The sequence below is a fragment of the Mirounga angustirostris genome, unplaced genomic scaffold (genome assembly GCF_029215605.1).
Source record: "Mirounga angustirostris isolate CCGP_5_RB_7025 unplaced genomic scaffold, mMirAng1.0.hap1 SCAF_9, whole genome shotgun sequence".
Lineage (NCBI taxonomy): Eukaryota > Metazoa > Chordata > Mammalia > Carnivora > Phocidae > Mirounga > Mirounga angustirostris.
The window spans coordinates 54,031,662-54,052,207 of record NW_026991717.1 but is presented as its reverse complement, the minus strand read 5'-3'; the positions used below and the strand labels follow the sequence as shown (position 1 = coordinate 54,052,207).

At 38.9% G+C, this 20,546-nt stretch overlaps 1 protein-coding gene across 6 annotated transcripts in view; it reads left to right on the top strand.

The window, feature by feature from the left end:
* The first annotated feature begins 619 nt into the window (after nucleotides 1-619).
* USP8 (ubiquitin specific peptidase 8) overlaps nucleotides 620-20,546 on the top strand; it is a 74,862-nt gene continuing 54,935 nt past the window's right edge. For 3 of the 6 annotated variants that reach the window (XM_064570485.1, XM_064570486.1, XM_064570482.1), the window contains exon 1: nucleotides 621-776. The gene's annotated coding sequence lies outside the window, so the exon portion shown is untranslated. Of the gene's footprint in view, nucleotides 777-4,067; nucleotides 4,188-20,546 lie in introns of all 6 variants that reach the window. The other 3 variants (XM_064570483.1, XM_064570484.1, XM_045900089.3) reach the window with 3 other exon arrangements.

Here is a 20,546-nt window from a genome sequence, read left to right as displayed (position 1 = left end):
TTCCCATCCATGAGACACCTGGACTGTCCCTGGGGACTTTGTGACCATGGTCAGCAACTCCATCCATGCAACTTAATGTTTACAGATAATTGGAGCATCCAATCACTTTTCTCTAAGAGAGTACAAAGATCACCTTACGAGAAAGTTCAGACCTCTTGTTTTGTTTTTTGTAAGACTGGGCCTTTAACTGGTGTTAAAATGTGTATATATAATGTGTTTTAGGATCATGTTCCCTCTTTGACTAGAGGCGTGGCTTCGGAGAATGTTAACTTTTAGCCAGAATTTGAGGGGCTTGAAATCCCTTTTCTAGTCCTAAATCTCCACTCTGAAGAGTAAAATACGTAGTAGGTAACAGGCACAAGAGTCCCTGCTTCCTCCGCGGCGAAGGCCAGGATGCGAATAACATCAGGGTGATCGAACACGCCCGGACAAACACTGGGCCAACGCGACCGGCGGGAAAGCGCACGGAAGCTCAGTCTAGCCTGGGCCCTGCCCTCGCCGCCCACCCAAAACGTCCTTTTTACCCCTCCCACCTCCCTGGCGTGAGCAAGACTGCGGAAGAGGAAGTAGTCACCGGCGGGCGGGCGCGCGCGGGCGCAGCCCCGCCTCTCCGTGACGTCGAAGACGCGACGCGTCGTAACGCAGTGAAAACTGGGAAAAGGGGATGAGCTGGGCTGGTTTCCGTCGGGCTAGCGAAGGCTAATTCTTCTTCGAGTTGGTGGAAGATGGGCCTTTGGAGAGGAGGCCGGCGTTAGTCAAGCGCGCCTGGCGCCACGGTGAGTGTAGGTCTGGGTCCTGGCCTTTGTTCCTCGGGAAGCCGTCTGCATTGAACGGCTTTTCTTTTCACAACCTGCTCGTCACCGGGGAGACAGGTCCTGTCCGCCGAGAGGGATGGTACAACCCCGAACATAGAATCGGCTTTTAGAGGAAGGGCCCAACTTCGAGTCTTTCCCGCTGCCTCCCCAGGGTTGTCCAGTGAGTTTCGTGTAGTTTTTTCAGGTTTTCCGGTCTTAGAAGGTGGCCTTGACCATCCCTCGTTCTTCAACACCTAAACCCGACTTTGACCTCCTTCCTCTGGCCTCCGTTTTCTGATTTTCTGCTATCGAGCTACAGTCCCAGGCCTTTAATACAGCCCCTCACAGTGTTTCCCAGTACCTTCTTTGTCTCAGTCAAACTTAGTTTTAGTGCAGTCCAAGTATGAGTTTAAAGAACCTATAAGCTCATCAGTTAAAACTATGACTTCCGTAAATAAAAGCTTTTCTTTGCTAAAATGTGGCCTCTCCTAGTTGTGGGACAAGTAAATTTCACCTCCACTCCACCTTGGAAATTTCAGAACCCTGAATCGCAGTGATGTTCATTTATACATAAAGCTGCAGACTACACTTCGGGTTTAATTCTTTTCTCCAGTTCATTCTGTGACCTTGAAGCAAGTCACTTAATCACTAACAAAATATTTACCTGAAGGAATTTAGTATTTCTTAAGCACCCTGAGGGTTTCAGATGAAAGGGATGTTACTGTTTCTGAATCTGCCAGCAGTGTTAGTTTTGTATATCTTTTGCTGAAGCCATTAAAAATGTCAAGTGGTATTTGTTAAGGAACTGTACCTGTTCTGGGCTTGCTCTGTGGCTTTGCTATGTACGCAGATTTTGCATTTCAACATTCTGCTTAAGGTTCCCTGATGAATGTCTTTCCTGATGGATTTAGATAGTTTGTCATGACTCCACAGTACTGGGCCATTTTATCTGAAAGGTGATGTAGGTTGTGCTATGCCTTTATCCTATTGCAGTGGCTGCCTTGAAATGTGTATTCTTTTTCTTGTGACACATTGAGTACATCTTTAAAATTAGATAGTAGGAACCTTATAATAGTAAAACAACAGCTTGTTATTAATGACATAAATATGCATTAATTGCACATAAGTGTGTAGGTATGTATTGTATTCTTTGAGAAAGCAATGCATGAGAAAAACTAACAAAAACATTTTAAAGATGTCTCTTTAGTATTTAACTTTATATATTTACCTGACGTTTAATAATCATTATAACTATTTGTTTATTAATATGAACATATTGGGAAAGATCCAAAATGGCTTTTGTAAAGTAAGACAGTTGGAAAATAAATCCAGCACATCAAATTTTTTTCCATAAAATGTCTAGCATTATATTTTCATTATGAATTTTTCTACATGAAGATACAGTTATTTTTGTAGAGATTAAAAGAAAAATGTGCCCATCAAATATGAGTTGTTAACTATATTGGATATACTTAAGGAAACATTTTTTTTTTTTAAATCTTGGTTATTGTCCCAATTACCTATTGATATATAACAAATCACTCCAAACAGAGTAGCTTCAAACTGTTATATTTCTCTGGGCTAACTGGAGTCAGCTGGTTGGTTCTCACTTAGAGTTTCATGCATTTGTGGTCAGATAGGCAGCCAGGGTTGAAGTCATCTGAAAGCTTAACTGAGTTGGACATCCAAGATGGCTCATTTGCATGAATGGCAGTTGATGTTGGCTGGTAGTTCAGCTAGGGATGTCATCTGGAGCGCCTGTGCATGGCCTCTTCATGGGGCTTGAACTTCTCGTAGCATGAGTTTGAGTTTCAAAAGCAAGTATTTGAAGAAACAGAAGTGGAAGCTGTCTCTTAGCTTGAACCCAGAAATTGGCATAGCATTACTTCCAACATTCTCTATTAGAGCAGCCAGAGTCCTCCGTCCCACAGATGATAGACCCCTACATATTTTGGAGAGAAGAATATCAAAGAGTTTGTGGCCATCTTTAGCCTACCATAATTTTATTGATAAAGTTGTATTAAAGTAATTTTGGATTTAATAGTAGATGCGGAACAGGACACACTTCTGATTTCTTTAACCGTAATATTTTGTATTTTCGTGGCACATTATAATTTTCAGAGCATTTTTCTGTATAGACTTTTTCATTTGATACCTATGAGAACTCTGTAGAAGCAGGTGACTCATTCCCATTTGCAGATGGAGGTAAACTGAGGAGTGGCAGTGGGTGTTGAGGGGAGGATTTAAGGAATTTGCTCAGAGTCATGTGATAATGGAAAGTGAGACTAAGACCTACAATGCTTTCATAATATAAAGCTTATAGTAAATGTTGAAATGTTATAATTAAGCTTATTTGGAATTCCATATTTATCACCATACTAATTCAAGTAAAATCGCACTCAAGTGTAGTGAATAAAGTCAGTGTCTCTAACACATTACAGTTCAGTTTTTCATGGTCCTAAATTCTCTGAAACGTACAAATAATGATGTGAACCTGTATGTCTTTCTAATATAGTGAAATGAAATTGTTACACATTGTAATACCAATTTCAAAACAAAGACCTTAAACAGTTATGGGTCTAGGAATCTTGAACGCTTTATTTTCTCAGTTACAGAATTTTAAAAATGAAAATGATTTCTCATAATTTTTATACCTTGGAAATTATATGACTTAAAATGTTGATTTCAGCTAGAACCTAATTGTCATCTTCGTACCGTTTCACTACTTCTAGTACCATGTTTATATCCATTTTTTATGTCCATGGATCTCTGTCTTGACTGCATGGTAGAATTTACCTGAGGAGCTTTTAAAAAATATCTAGGTGCAAGTCCCATGCTCTGAGATTCTGATTTAACCATTTAGGAGTAGGTTCTGAGCATCATTATTTTGTTGTTCTGAAGGTGATTCTAATATATGGCTAAGAATGAGAACCATGTCTTTTTTTTTTTTTTCTACATACTAAGTATGATCTGGTTCCCTACTCATTTATTTTGCGTATGCTAAAAAAATTAAGGAGATAAGGAGGGAGAGAATGTATGAAATGGATTATGGTTATAAATATAAGTAGACACCTGTTATGGAAAACAGTTACCCTTCAGGTTTTTTTCTAGGAATAGTCTTAATAAAAGCTACAGATTTTGGCATGGTTTGTTAGTACCTATATGATGGTACTTTGCTTTGTATTAACATTGTTAACTTATCTTTCATCTTAAGAGGTAGAAACTTTGTTAGGAGGTATATATATATTTTTTATTTTTTTATTTTTTTTAAAGTAGACTCCATGCCCAGCGTGGAGCCCCACACGGGGCTTGAACTCACGACCCTGAGATCAAGACCTGAGCTGAGATCAAGTCAGACACTTAACCTACTGAGTCACCCGGGCACCCCAGGAGGTATATTCTTTATATTCCCTATAGCTCCTGACACTACACCTTGAATAGATGTAGATACTCTAAATGTTTGCCAAGTAGAAGATAGTTTATATAGTCAATCTTCAGAACTAGGACTAGTTATTTTCCTTTTTTTTTTAGTTTTGTAAGAACTTTATGAAAATTCTTTGAAGTTCTTTTTCTGTGGTGTCCATAATATCGCACTTTCCTGGTTTTTCTTCAATCTGTTTCTTCCTCTTTGGGGAACATTGCCCTTCATCCTCCTCCCCACCAAGCCCTTCAAGTATCTTGTCAGTTGTAGAGAAACAAGATTTCATTTTCTTGTTGATTCATTCTCCTGCTTTTAGTTACTAGTATAAATAATGTCTGTGTTTTTAAAAATATACATAAAAGCCAAAAAAAAAACCAAAAAAAAAAAAAAAGAAGAAGAAGAAAGGGCGCCTGGGTGGCTCAGTTGGTTAAGCGACTGCCTTCGGCTCAGGTCATGATCCTGGAGTCCCGGGATCAAGTCCCGCATCGGGCTCCCTGCTCGGCGGGGAGTCTGCTTCTCCCTCTGACCCTCTTCCCTCTCGTGCTCTCTGTCTCTCAAATAAATAAATAAAATCCTTTAAAATATATATATATATATACATAAAAGCCAAGAAAATCAGATTATTTTAAGTCATATCCCAGATAATATATCATTTAAGCATCAATGCTTTGTTACCTCCCAAAACAATAGGGATTATCAAAATTAACGTTAATGCCTTAATAGTTGGTTTAATATTTGTCTGGTCTCTCTGTGGACCTGATCTCTGCTTACATATTTACATCTCTATCAAGGCATCTTTAGATGTTCCTTTTGCATACATGTTTAAAATTTCCTGTGAATCAGTGATCATTATTTGGGAGTAATTTGCCCACCAGGGGACATTCAGCAATGTCTGGAGACATTTTTGGTTGTCACAGCTGGAGGGGGATGAATTACTACTGGCATCTAGTGGGTAGAGGCCAGGGATGCTGCTAAATATCCTGCAATGCACAGGGCAGCCTCCTATAACAAAGTTTTGGGTTCAAAATAAGAATAGTGCCCAGGTTGAGAAATGCTGCTTGTACACTGATCAGTTTTTTAAACTAGTGTTGGTTTGTTGTTGTTGTTGTTGTTGTTAAACAGCACTACCATTCTGTGTGTGTGTACACACAAGAGAAGATTTTCTGTTTGAGTCAGTCTGTTCTGTTACAAAAGCATATTTCTCCCTTTTTGTGTTCTCTTTTGCAATGGCCTGCTGGTTATTCTTATCCAAAGTATTATTCCTTGTTCCTATTTCCTTCAAATCCGTCTTGCATATCCCCACTTTGACCCGACCTCAGGTATCATTTTCCCCTTCAAGAACTGGCTTGTTGCCTGTTGAATAAATTATAAACAATTCTTGATGGCTTCAGAAGCCCTCCATAATATGACTCCATCTCCTTACCTAATATAATTTATTGTTAGCCAACAGTTATTAAGTGTTGACAGTAAGGACTGAGGTCGGTGCTAGGGATCTAGCATGTCAGAGTAGTGACATGTAAAGAAGATATGTACTCGTAATCCCTTGATCAAATTGATTATTTCCCTGTACTCATGGTCCCCAGTTTACAATGGTTTGACCTAGGATTTTTCAACTTTATGATGGTGTAAAAGTGATACACGTTCAGTAGAAACTGTACTTCAGATTTTGAATTTTGATCTTTTCCCAGGCAGCAATATGTGGTACTGGGCAGTGACAGTGAGCCACAGTGCCCAGTCAGCCATGTGATGGTGGGGGTGAGCAACGATAGACTTCCAGCTATTCTGTTTTTCACTTTCAGTATAGTATTCAATAAATTACATGAAATATTAACACTCTGTAATAAAATAGCTTTGTGATAGATGGTTTTGCCCAACTATTGGCTAAGGAAGTGTCCTGAGCATGTTTAAGGTAGGCTAGGCTAAGCTGTGATGTTTGTTGGATTAGGTGTATTAATGTATTTTTGACTTAATGGTATTTTCAACTTCTTACGGATTTATTGGGACATAACCCCTTCATGAATTGAGAAGGATTTGTAATTCCTATAGTATTCCTTATTTTTCTCATTGCCTTCCCATACTTAATTCCTCATTTTGTGTCTTTGTTCATGTTGGTTTCCTTTTCTGGAATACCCTCCTTTCTCACTCAATTCATAGCTAAATCTTATCCTTAGGGCTAGTTCTTGTCTCTGCCTCATCATATCATCATGAGCACTTCATACTTATGAGGGTCTTAAAACCTAGTCATAATTGTCATTTGGTTGAAATAGTATACTAAGGCAATGACATAGATTGTACATACTATAGAATTTAGACCAAGAAATGAACTCCCAATAGCTGGGACCATCAAGGATGAAAGAAGTGGAACTTAAGTTGGTCCTTGAAGGAAGAGGGACCAGCACCAAAGAGAGTGCACTCTAGGCTGGATGAAGCTACACCAAATTTTCTCCTTCTTTTGGGGCACCTGGGTGGCTCAGTCGGTTAAGCAACTGCCTTCGGCTCAGGTCATGATCCCAGGGTCCTGGGATCGAGCCCCACATCAGGCTGCCTGCTCTGCAGGAAGCCTGCTTCTCCCTCTCCCACTCTCCCTGCTTGTGTTCCCTCTCTCGCTGTGTCTCTTTCTGTCAAATAAATAAATAAAAATCTTTTTTTTTTTTTTAAGATTTTTATTTATTTATTTGACATAGTGAGAGAGAGCACAAGCAGGAAGAGCAGCAGAGGGAGAAGCAGGCTCCCTGCTGAGCAAGGAGCCCAATGCAGGACTCCATCCCAGGACCCTGGGATCATGACCTGAGCCGAAGGCAGACCCTTAACCAACTGAGCCACCCAGGCATCCCTGAATAAATAAAAATTAAAAAAAAAAAAAAATGTTCTGCTTTTTTTGACTTCCCAGTGACTGGAGTCACATATTAATATACAGTGTAGCAATTAATTGTTGGCTTATTATTTAATAGGTATTAGTTTGGTCTTGGTAACTAAACTAAGACATTTGGATCAGAAGCTCTGTGTTAGTCTTGAAGCTTGTACCACAGTATAAATTAGTGGACTGCTTTCTTCACAGAAAAGTTCTTGCTGCTAGTGTGCTTAATTGATTTACATCTGTCATAAATTTCTTATTTTATCACAGACTGGTAACAGTTCCCCAGCTGTCTCTGGTCTGTGGGCCACGCTTGAAGTAGCATTGCTCTGCAGAACTTTTACACTTTTTCAGTTGTAACCTATAGTAAGAAATAACATTTTACATTTCAATCCAGTGTTATATGCATACACATACACAACCCAAACTGAAGTTTCATGAAACAATACTTAACCTTACTATATGTGACATGCTCTGATATTTTCTCTTCAATTTTATTTTTTTTAATGCTGATTGTGACCTTATGGATTTGGAAACACTGCCCTTGGGGCACCTGGGTGGCTCACTCGGTTAAGCATCAGACTCTTGGTTTCAGCTCAGGTCATGATCTCAGGGAGGTGGGATCCAGCCTCCGTGTGGAGCTCTGTGCTCAGTGGGGATTCTTCTTGGGATTCTCTCCCTCTCTCTCTCTCCATCTGTTCCTTCTCCCCCTCCCTCCCTCTCTCTTTCTCTGCCTCCCTGTCCCTCTCAAATAAATAAATAAATAAAAACAAAAAAACACTGCTCTCACACAGTTATTAGCTCAGTGCTAGACATATAGTAGATACTCAGAAAATACCAGAAGTTTTAGCAATGACTAATTCTTAAAAGGGTTGAGCCTTCTTAATACTTTAGGATTACTTTAAAATAGTTCATGATTACTTACTTGTCTGTGGCATTTAAACTAGAATGAGTATAGATTGGATTATGTGAAATTTAAGGCAATCAGAAGATATAATGAGTGCTGTTGCTGTTTAAGGGGAGAAATGGACTGAGATGATGGATGCCCAATGGAGACAAACTTTGCTCTACTTTTAGCATTGCCAAGGACCTAGGCAGTGGCTGGTGTGAAGCCCTAGTTAAGATATCAGGACCAGTTTGAATGACCACAAACCTCAGTCTTCACCTTTTTACTTTTTAGTCTTCACTCTGGTTCAAGTCATCTATCTTTACTCTTTCTCTTTGGAAGAATCAGAAGGCTGTCATAAACAGAGGGGGATACATATGCCTTCCTTCCCCCCCCGCCCTATTTTGTTAACTGATTTTCAGCACTGTCTGGATTTCACTTTTGGAGCATTGCTGTGTGACTAAAGCTGAAGTATTTAATCTTTATCAGATTTATACATCTTAAGAAAATTATTTTTTTTAGAAGAACTTTAATTTTTCTCGCATATACTTTGTTTTTATTTTTTAATGCACAATCCTTTTTGAAGCATAACATAGTTTTAATAGATTGTATGTTATATTTAGTTCTAGATATAAACAAATAGGTTCTATAAATTATTTGAGTTCTATACTTATTGAACATTCTTTTATAAGTATCAGTAGGATTGTTACAACAACAAAAAACTGCAGCTGCTCTTTTCCTTGTTTTTACTGTTGCAGCCAAAATAAAGAAATTGTGAATTCATTCAGTCATATATTTTATGTCAACCTATTTTGAAATCTTTTTAAAGGCAAAGTGCAGCAGAATGATCAAGAATTTAACACATTATATTTCACATAGATTTAAGTTGCATGTGTATCCTTCTTTGCTTTCTCATTTGATTAGGGGAAAATACCCTGTACATTGTACTTTGACTTCTGCAGAAATCTGTGATTGTAGAGGCTGAAACAGCAATTAAAGTAAGGCTGTAAGTATTTTTAACACCAGGCATCTTATTTGACAGTGTCACTTATATAATTTTGTAAATGAAAATGAAAACAACTGTGGTCCTTTGATGACATTATCAGAGAAAATTGTTACTTATTTCAGCTGTTCTCAAAAATCATATAAGGACAGGAGAGCCTGACTGGTTCAGGTCAGTAGAATGTGCTGCTCTTGATCTCAGCATTGTAAGTTTGAGCTTCACATTGGATGTAGAGATTACTGAGGGGCACCTGTGTGGCTCAGTCAGTTGAGCTTCTGACTCTTGATTTCAGCTCAGGTCATGATTTCACGGTTGTGAGATAAAGCCCTGTATTGGGCTCCGCACTCAGCATGGAGTCTGTTTGTCCCTCTCTCTGCTCCTTCCCTCTGCTCATGCTTCCTCTCTCCCTCTCTCTAAAATAAATAAATAAAAATCTTAAAAAAAAATAAATCTTTAAAAAAATCAACTAAGGGTAGAAAAGTTAACTTTAAACTGTCAGTAAAAACTTTGTCACTATAATCTTATACCTTCCCTCCATGTGTCTAATCGTTAGCCAAGTCCTCTATCTTTGCAGTGTCTCATGTATCTGCCTCCTTCATTTCCATCTCTCCTGCCCTAGTTCTGACCTTCATCATCTTTCCTTAGGATCATTATCATAGATTACTAGTGTCTTTCTTGTCTTGTCTTTTAAAGCCTAACTCTGTAGCATTTCAGTTTGGATCACATAACTCTTCTTCAGAACCTTATGGTTTTCTATTACGTTTAGAAAACAAAGTAAATGCTTTATTGTGACATTTAAGGTCTTGTATTTTCTGTTCCCAGACTATTTTTTTCAGGCTTTCCTATCTAGTAGCTCCTTGCTCATTCTCTGTATTGGCTAGTTCCTAAAGATGTTCTTTACTCTCGTGGTTTTTTTCCCCTCATACAGTACCTCTTCTCTGTTAAAAACCTTCTCCTACCAAGATTCACGTAAATGTTGTCTTTTCCAAGATCCCTCTAGTCATACTTAATCTTTCTTCTTAATTTGTCTTATTGTATGTTATTTATAACTCTTTAGAGTTAGATATCTTACTGTGTTGTATTACCACTGCTTACAACTTTTTCTTTCACATTAGTTTTTTTAAACTTTTTGGGGAAAGGTATCACATCTAATCTTTGAGTTCCTGGAAGCACAATGTCTTCTATACAGCAGGATATCTGTGAATGTTTGAATTGAATTTAACCTTGAGATAGGTAATGGTTTACAATTTTAAGTTACCTAGGTAGCACATGTAGTTTTTATATTAGTTTTTCCAAGAGCCAAGCTTTAAAGGTAAACATGAGAAACAGATTCACCTGAGAGTATATTCTAGACCTTTATTTTAGAAGGTTCAAATCAATAGCTTTCTTTCCCCAGCCAAGAAACCTAATTGTCATGAATCAACAAAATAGACTCTTGACTTTTTGAACATACATTCTGTGGTTAGACCACTAGCACTTGTGACCCAGATAGAGGATAGAATTGGAAAAACAGATACTTTCAGACTGGTACCTGGCTAATCTGCCTAATTCTGGCTTCAGTCCCTTTCTTAGTACACTTAGTAGTATCACCAACAAAAAGTGATTGGGCTTTTGGGGAATTACATTTCAAGAGGTAGCCTGTATCAGGGGAGCAAATACTGGCTTTCTCTTGGTTAAGTAAGCTTCACATCTTAGCTGAACTAGTTGAGGGCAGAAAAGTCAAGAGTAGCTCTTGTTACTGTTATCTTACTGTCTTCTGGCCCTCAATAATAGTCCCACCTCCAATGTCCCCTGCCTGTACCACAGGTTTCCTTAAACACCTTCCCAAAGAGTTAGTTTCTTGACCTTACTTTGCTTCCCCTTAGTCAAATGTATTTCTCCTCAACTGTTGCTTCTTCTTATTTCAGTAGAAATCATGTTTCTGGAGAACCATCCCACTCTATCCCAGCATTCTCTTTTTTATTGCCAGTTTGTTGTTGTTGTTTTAAGTTATCTACTGCCTGCTTCCATTTCTTTATTCCTTAATGCTCATGTTCTTGCTTCCATTCACACCACTGTATGGAAGCTGTCTGTACTCCAAAAGTTTTATGTATCAGGCTCTTCCAATATTCCAAATATATTTTTAAAATCAATATTTAAATATTTAAATAAAAATATTTAAAAACATACATATTTTGTGTTTGCTTGTGTTACCCATACTTCCTAACTTTCACATGTGTCTGGGTATTATGTTTATAAGCAATTGCACATTTTTATTCGTATTTGCATTGTTATACAATATAGTTAATAGTTTTCTTTAAAAATTTTTATGAAATATAAGTATGTTACTTATATTCTTTTATATGTTATAAAGCATTATAGTAAAATGATTACCCTGTGATCACCTTTGAATGTGCCACCCTACTTGAGGAATAAAACCTTATTGGTATCCCTAAAGCTCCTTGTATGTGCCTCCTGATTACATCCTCTGCCTCCCCAGAAATAGAATTTTCTGTTTATCATTTCCTATCTGCCTTTATAGGTTTACTTTATTTGTATCCTTAGGCAATACACTGTTCAATTTAGTTTGTTTTTAAACTTTATACAAATGGTGTATATGCCATACACACCATGTGTATTCCTGTTTTTTCACTCAGAGTTGAGGGGATAAAGCAGGAGGTGAGAATATGGTGGGTGTGGGGAGGAGAGGGTGTTCTCTGGTTAAACTGTTTATCCTGCGACGTCAAGGACCATGTCTTATATACTTGTTGTATCTTTAACACATAGCTTAGTGTTTCTTGCAAATTAAGATACTCAGATGATGCTGTTGTCTCTGTAATTGTGAGGAAATCCAAGGGATCCCTATCATACTCTTTACTTAATGGGTGCTCTTAGCTGGTTTGGTGATGAATTGTTAATGAATTAGATATCTAACTAGAAGGACATATTTAGTGTTTGTTGATCCATTTGGGTGTAATGGTGTGGTCCAGAAGTTTTTTTCCTCTCCTATCACTATAGCTTTAGAGACAGAACACAGCCGGGAGTGAAAAGTGTAGAAAGTACTTATGTATGAAATCATTGTCTCTAAATGCATAGATCTGAAACTACTAAATAAAGTGTTTGGCTAAACATGTTTGTAGACACATAGAGCAAGTATAGATGGAAAAAAATGAACATTTAAAAAATGTAACATATAGAGAAAAATAGCTAGGTTTGGTGACTAAGAGTGGGTTAATTTCACAGGGTTAGAAGGGATGAGTTTCAAATCACAAAGTATAAAACATGACTCAAATCAAAGCAAATCAGGGCACCTTGGAGTTTCACGTAAGTGAACAGATGCCTTCCCCCCCCCCCCCCGAAGTTGTACCTTAGCTTTTCAGGATTAGATATTTATGGATGACCATTCATCTAATAAAAGTGAATTGGTAAAATAAAGAGCATTAAGATAGTGAAGTGATAGGGGAAAAAAGTTATAATCTTTTAAATGCATTTATGTAACTACAGGCATACCTTGGAGGCATTATGAGTTCAGTCAGACCACTGCAATAGAAGAAAAATCACAATAAAAAGAATCAAATGAATTTTTTTGTTCTGCAGTGTATATAAAAGTTATGTTAACACTGTACTGTAGTCTAGTTAGTGTGTGATAGCATTATGTCTAAAAAAAAAATGTACAGTCCTTAATTAAAAAAATACTGTATTGCTGCCTGGGGAGATGGTGGAGTAGGAGGACCCTAAGCGCACCTTGTCCCAGGGGTAGTACTAGATAATGCTCACATCAGCATAAATAACGCAGAAAACAATTTGAAGACTGGCAGAACAAACTTCACAACTAAAGATAGAGAAGAGGCCACATCAAAGATGGTAGGAAGGGCAAAGACACGGTTTGAGAGCAAAATGGCCTGCAGCTGTCTGTGTTGGGGAGGGAACTGGTGGTGAGAAGGGTGAAAAACAGACTTTCACACCAGGGAGCCCACAGGGAAGATGATTCCCCATAACCATTTGCTTTGAAAGTGAGAGGAGCTGCATTTTCAGAGTTCCAACAACCAGTGAGACTTACAGTCTGGAATTTATTGTATTTATTTATTTTTTATTTTTTAAAGATTTTATTTATTTATTTGACAGAGAGAGACACAACGAGAGAGGGAACACAAGCAGGGGGAGTGGGAGAGGGAGAAGCAGGCCTCCCGCTGAGCAGGGAGCCTGATGCAGGGCTCGATCCCAGGACCCTGGGATCATGACCTGAGCCGAAGGCAGACGCTTAACGACTGAGCCACCCAGGCACCCCCTCAGCCTGGAATTTTAAAAATCAGCAGGCTTGGTTCTGGAAGAGCCAGGAGGGCATTAGGAAGTGAGTCCCCAACCTTGAAGAGACAGCACAACAAACAGCTTGCAGAGATACAGACTGAAAGCAGTAGTGAAAAATATTGGGGGCAAACAGGAGGGAGAGTAATTTACTCATCTCAGAGTGTGGCCTGGAGAGGCAGGGGATCACGGGGAGACCGCATCAGGAACAAAGGAGCTGGTACATGCCATTTCCTTCCCCTACCACCCAGTATAAACACACTGCCAGCTGCAGGAACCAGCACAGCCACCAACATTCACTACTTAACTTGCATACACCAAGCCCCAGCCCCATGCTTCAGCAGATCTGCCCTTCCCAGTCATACTTGGCTCAGTCCGGGCACTGCAGTCCCCCTGCCCTAGAATACTGGTGCAGACCCCACCAACACTTTGTCTCTTGACCCTCGCATTTTATGGGACCTCAGTTCTGCCGCAGCAGTGGTACATCTCATTTTGCAAGCAGACCACCACACACCTTGTTAAAACACACCCCACCCAGCCTGGACCAAGCCCTGCCTACAACAGGCAAAGAGCCTCTGCTAACAACTGGACTGAAGGAAAAAGAGGCTAGTTTTCAACAATAGAGCACATATAACACACATAGGAGACACTTCCTGAAGCACCAGGCCCTGGGGAACAGGGGACATTGCACACAGGGCACTACAGGACCTCTTCTTCATAAGGCCGTTACTGTGAAGAGCAAGAGATATAGCTGACTTTTTGAAAACACAGAAGCAGACACAGAGAGTTAAACAAAATGAGGAGATAGAGAAATATGTCCCAAAAGAAAGAACAAGACCAAACCACACCAAGAGACCTAAGTAATATGCCTGATAGAAAATTTAAAGGAGGGGCGCCTGGGTGGCTCAGATGGAGCATCTGCCTTCAGCTCAGGTCATGATCCCAGGGTCCTGGGATTGAGCCCTGCATTGGGCTCCCTGCTTGGCAGGGAGCCTGCCTCTCCCTCTCCCTCTACTGTTCCCCCTGCTTGTGCTCTCTTGCTCTCTCTGTCAAATAAATAAATAAAATCTTTTAAAAAAGGAAAAAGAAAATTTAATTATCACAGAGATAGTCACTGGACTTGAGAAAAGAGTGGAGGACATCAGTGAGACCCTTAAAGAGAGAAAAAAATCAGATATCAAGAACATAATAAATGAAATTAAAAATACACTTGATAGAATAAGTAGCAGGATAGATGAAGCAGAGAAATGAATTAATGACCTGGAAGACAGAATAATGGAAAGTAATCAAGCTGAGCAAAGTAGAGGAAAGAAAATTTTTTAAATTGAGAAGAGTCTTAAGAACTTGGTGACTCCATCAAAGTGTAATAACATTCACATTATAGGGATCCCAGAAGAAGAAGAGGTAAGGGGGCAGAAAATTTATTTGAAGAAAGACTAGCTGAAAACTTCCCTAATCTGGGGAAGGAAATATATCCAGATCTAGGAGGCACAGAGATTGCCCCCAAAAATTCAGTGCAAGGAGGTCCACCCCAAGACACATGGTAATTAAAAAAGCAAAAAGTAGGGGCACCTGGGTGGCTCAGTCTTTAAGCACCTTCCTTCGGCTGAGGTCATGATCCCAGGGTCCTGGGATCGAGCCCCGCATTGGGCTCCCTGCTTGGTGGGAAGCCTGCTTCTCCCTCTACCACTCCCCCTGCTTGTGTTCCCTCTCTCGCTGTGTCTCTGTCAAATAAATAAATCTCTTTAAAAAAAAAATTAAAAAGCAAAAGGTAGTAATAAAGAAAAAATTTTAAAGCTGCAGAGAAAAGGATAAAAGGGAAACCCCATAAGGCTATCAGCATATTTTGCAGCAGAAACTTTTCAGGCCAGAAGAGAGTGGCATGATATATTCAAAGTCCCAAAAGGAAAAAATCTGCAGCCAACAATACTCTATCCATCAAGACTATCATTCAGAAGAGGAGAGAGAGAGTTTCTCAGACAAAACTGAAGGAGTTCATGAGCACTAAACCAGCCCAACAAGAAATATTAAAGGGAACTCATTGAGTGGAAAGGAAAGACCGTGAGAGTATGAAAAGTAAAAAACAAAAGCAGTAAAAATAAGTATTTCTTTAAAAATCAGTTAAGGGATTCATAAAAATAAATGGATGTAAATTGTCACACCAATATACCTAAAACTTGGGGTGGGAGAGGAGTACGGAATAGATAGGTTCAAACTTAAGCAGTCATCAACTTAATATGAACTGCTATGCAGATGTTATATACAAACCTAATGGTAACCACAAATAAAAAACCAGCAATAGGGCGCCTGGGTGGTTCAGTCAGTTAAGCATCTGCCTTCAGCTCAGGTCATGATCCCAGGGTCCTGGGATCAAGGCCTGCGTCAGGCTCCCTGCTCCGCGGGAAGCCTACTTCTCCCTCTCCCACTCCCCCTGCTTGTGTTCCCTTTCTCGCTGTGTCTCTGTCTGTCAAATAAATAAATAAAATCTTAAAAAACAAAAAAAACAAAAACCAGTAATAGATATGCAAAGAACAAAGGAAAAGGAATCCAAGTATATCACTAAAGAAAGCCAACAAACTATGAAAGAGAGCAAGAGAAGAAAGAATAAGAGAAAAATCTATAAAAACAACCACAAGACAAGTAAAATATCAGTAATTACATATCTATCAATACTTAACTGTGAATGTAAATGGACTAAACACTCTAATCAAAAGTCATAGATAGAGTGGTTAATAAAACAAGGTACATCCAGATGCTGCCTGCAAGAGACTCATTTCAGACCAAAAGACACTTGCAGATTAAAAGTGAGGAGATGGAGAAACATTTACCATGCAGATGGATGCCAAAAGAAAGCCAGGGCAGCAGTACTTTATGTTGGACAAAATAGACTTTAAGACAAGACTATAACAGAGACAGAGACATTAAATAATCACAAAGGGGACAATCCAGCAAGAAGATATAACAATTATAAATACTTACGCACCCAAAGTGGGAACTTCCAAATGCATAAAACTGTAGGAAATAATCAGTAGTAACACAGGAACAATAAGGGACTTTAACACCCCATTTGCATCAGTGGACAGATCATCCAAACAAAATCAGCAGAGAAATACTAGTTTTGTTATTATTATTACTATTTTTTTTTTTTTTTAGCTATTTAATCTCTACACCCAACGTGAGGCTCCAACTCTTGACCCCAAGATCAAGAGTCACCTGCTCTCCAACTGAGCCAGCCAGACACCCTGGAAATAGTAGCTTTATTTATTTATTTATTTATTTTAAAGATTTTATTTATTTGACAGAGAGAGACACAGCGAGAGAGGGAACACAAGCAGGGGGAGTGGGAGAGGGAGAAGCAGGCTTCCCGCTGAGCCGGGAGCCCGATGCGGGGCTCGATCCCAGGACCCTGGGATCATGACCTGAGCCGAAGGCAGACGCTTAACGACTGGGCCACCGAGGCGCCCCGGAAATAGTAGCTTTAAATGACCACTGGACCAGATGGATTTACCAGATATATTCAGAACATTCCATCCTAAAACATTAGAATACACGTTCTCCACAATAGATCACATATAAATCCACAAAACAAGCCTTAACAAATTCAGGAAGATCAGAGTCATACTATGCATCTTTTCTGACCACAACATTGTGAAACTAGAAATCAACCACAAGAAAAAATCTGCAAAGACCACAAGTATATGGAGGTGAAATAACATGCTACTACGTAATGAGTGGGTCATCCAAAAAAATCAAAGAAGGAATAAAATATTACATGGAGACAAATTAAAATGAAAACAATGATCCAAAATCTTTGGGATGCAGCAAAAGCAGTTCAAAGGGGGAAGTTTATAGCAATACAGGGCTACCTCAAGAAGCAAGAATAATCTCAAACAACCTAACCTTAGAGAAGCTAGAAAAAGGAGCTAGAGAAAGAAGGAGCTAGAGAAAGAAGAACAAACATACTTAAAACCAGCAGAAGGAAGGAAATAACAAAGATTAGAGCAGAAAAAGCAATAGAACAGATCAGTGAAACGAGGAGCTGGCTCTTTGAAAAGATAACAAAATTGGTAAACTGGTCAGACAAAAAAAAAAAAAGGAGAGAGTGAACTCAAAAGTATAAATGAAAGAGGAGAAATAACAACACCACAGAAATACAGTTGTAGAGAATATTATGAAAAATTATATGCCAACAAATTGGACAACCCAGAAGAGATGGATAAAATCCTAGAAGCATATAGGCTACCAAAATTAAAGCAGGAAGAGAGAAAATTTGAACAGACCAGTTAACAGTAAGGAAATTGAGTCAGTAATGAAAAACTCCCAACAAAAGTCCAGGACCAGATGACTTCACAGAATTCTACCAAACATTTGTTTTATTTTTTTAAGATTTTTTATTTATTTATTTGACAGAGACACAGCGAGAGAGGGAACACAAGCAGGGGGAGTGGGAGAGGGAGAAGCAGGCTTCCCACCAAGCAGGGAGCCCGATGCGGGGCTCGATCCCAGGACTGTGGGATCATGACCTGAGCCTAAGGCAGATGGTTAACGACCGAGCCACCCAGGCGCCCCTCTACCAAACATTTAAAGAAACGTTAATACCATTCTTTTCAGACTATTCCAAAAAATAGAAGAGAGAAAAACTTTCAAATTTATTCTGTGAAGCCAGTACCACCCTGATACCAAAACCAGATAAAGACACCACAAAAAAAAGCACTACAGGCCAATATATCCAATGAACATAGATGCAGAAATCCTCAACAAAATATTAGCAAACTGAATCCAAGAATACATCAAAAAAATCATACATCACAATCCAGTGGATTTATTCCCAGGATGCAAGGGTGGTTCAATATTCACAAATCAATCAACATGATGCATCACATCAGTAAAAAGAATGGAAACCATATGGTCATTCCAATAAATATGGCAAAAGCATTTGACGAAGTACAACATCCATTCATAATAAAAACCCTCAATGAAGTAGGTTTAGAGGAAACATACCTCAACATAATAAAGGCCATCTATGAAAAACATAGCTAATATCCATCCTTAATGGGCAAAAACAGAGCCTTCCTCTAAGGTCCAGAACAAGACAAGAATGTCCACTCTCTCCACTTTTATTCAACATAGTACTGGAAGTCCTAGCCACAGAAATTAGGCAACAAAAAGAAATAAAGGCACCCAAATTGATAAGGAAGAAGTAAAACTTTCACTATTTGTAGATGACATGATACTATATATAGAACACCCCAAAGATTTCACCAAAAAAGAACTCGAACTGATAAGTCAGTAAAGTGACAGGATACAAAATCAGTGTACAGAAATCTGTTGGCATTCCTATATGCTAATAATGATGCAGCAGAAAATTAAATTAAGAAAAGAATTCCGTTTACAGTTGCACCAAAACCAATGAAATATCTAGGAATAAGCTTAACCAAGGAGGTGAAAGACCTGTGCTCTGAAAACTACTAAACATTCATGAAAAAAATTGAGGACGACAAAAAGAAATGGAAAGACATTCCATGCACATAGGTTAGAAGAACAAATACTGTTAAAATATCTATACTACCCAAGGCAATCTACAGATTTAATGTAATCTCTATCAAAATACCAACAACATTTTCCATTGAACTAGGGCAAATAATCCTAAAATTTGTATGGTAACACAAAGGACCCCACATAACCAAGGAAATCTTGAAAAAGAAAAAACAAAACTGGAGATACCAGAATTCCAGGCTTCAAGTTATGTTACAAAGCTGTAGTAATCAAAACAGTGTGATACTGTTTTGACAGTAGATTAGTGAACCAGACAGTAGATCAATGGACCAGAATAGAAAACCCAGAAATCAACCCACAATTACATGGTCGATCTTTGACAAAGGAGGCAAGAATATACAGTGGGAAAAAGACAGTCTCTTCAACAAATAGTTTTGGACTATCTGGACAGCTAAATGCTAAAGAATGAAACTGGGCCACTTTCTCTAACCATACACAAAAATAAACTCAAAATGGATTAAAGATCTAAATGTGAGACCTGAAACCATAAAAATCCTAGAAGAGATCACAGGCAGTAATTTCTCTGATATTGGCCATAGCAACATTTTTCTATGTCTCGTGAGGCAAGAGAGAAAAAAGCAAAAATAAACTGTTGAAACTACATCAAAGTAAAAAGCTGCAAAGTAAAGAAGGAAACAAAGGCAACCTACTGAATGGCAGAAGATATTTCCAAATGACATATCCAATAAAGAGTTAGTATCCAAAATATATAAAGAACTCCTACAATCCCACACCCAGAAAACTAATGCAATTAAAAAATGGGTAGAACACATGAGCAGACTTTTCTTCGAAGACTTAGATGGCCAACAGACACATGTAAAGATGCTCTGTATCACTTTTCAGGGAAATGCAAATCAAAACTACGATGAGATATCACCTCACACCTGTCAGAATGGCTAAAATCAAAAACACAAGAAACAAGTGTTGGCAAGGATGTGAAGAAAAAGGAACCCTCATGCACTGTTGGTGGGAATGCAAACTGGTACAGCCACTCTGGAGAACAGTTTGGAGGTTCCTCAAAAAGTTAAAAATAGAACTATCCTGTGATCCAGCAATTGCACTACTAGATATTTACCCCCAAAATACAAAAACAATAATTGAAAGGGATACATGCACCTCTTTGTTTATTGCAGCATTATTTACAATAGCCAAATTATGGAATCAACCCAGTGTCCATTGATAGGTGAATGGAAGATGGTGGTATATGTGTGTATATATATATAATGGAGTATTATTCAACCATATAAAAAGAATGAAATCTTGGGATGCCTGGGTGGCTCAGTTGGTTAAGCATCTGACTCTTGATACCCCCTCAGGTCATCATCTCAGGGTCATGAGATTGAGCTCTGCATCAGGCTCCAATCTGAGCATGGAGCCTGTTTAGGATTTTCTCTCTCCTTCTCCCTCTGCCTCCCCCTCACCTCCCCTTCTTTTTTTTTTTTTTTTTTAAAGATTTTATTTATTTATTTGAGAGAGAGAATGAGAGACAGAGAGCATGAGAAGGAGGAGGGTCAGAGGGAGAAGCAGACTCCCTGCCGAGCAGGGAGCCTGATGCGGGACTCGATCCCAGGACTCCAGGATCATGACCTGAGCCGAAGGCAGTCGCTTAACCAACTGAGCCACTCAGGCGCCCCCTCCCCTTCTTTTTATTAACTGGTATTATCAATGAGAAAGGGAAATATTTCTTTTTTTTTTTTTTTAAAGATTTTATTTATTTGACAGCACAAGTAGGCAGAGTGGTAGACAGA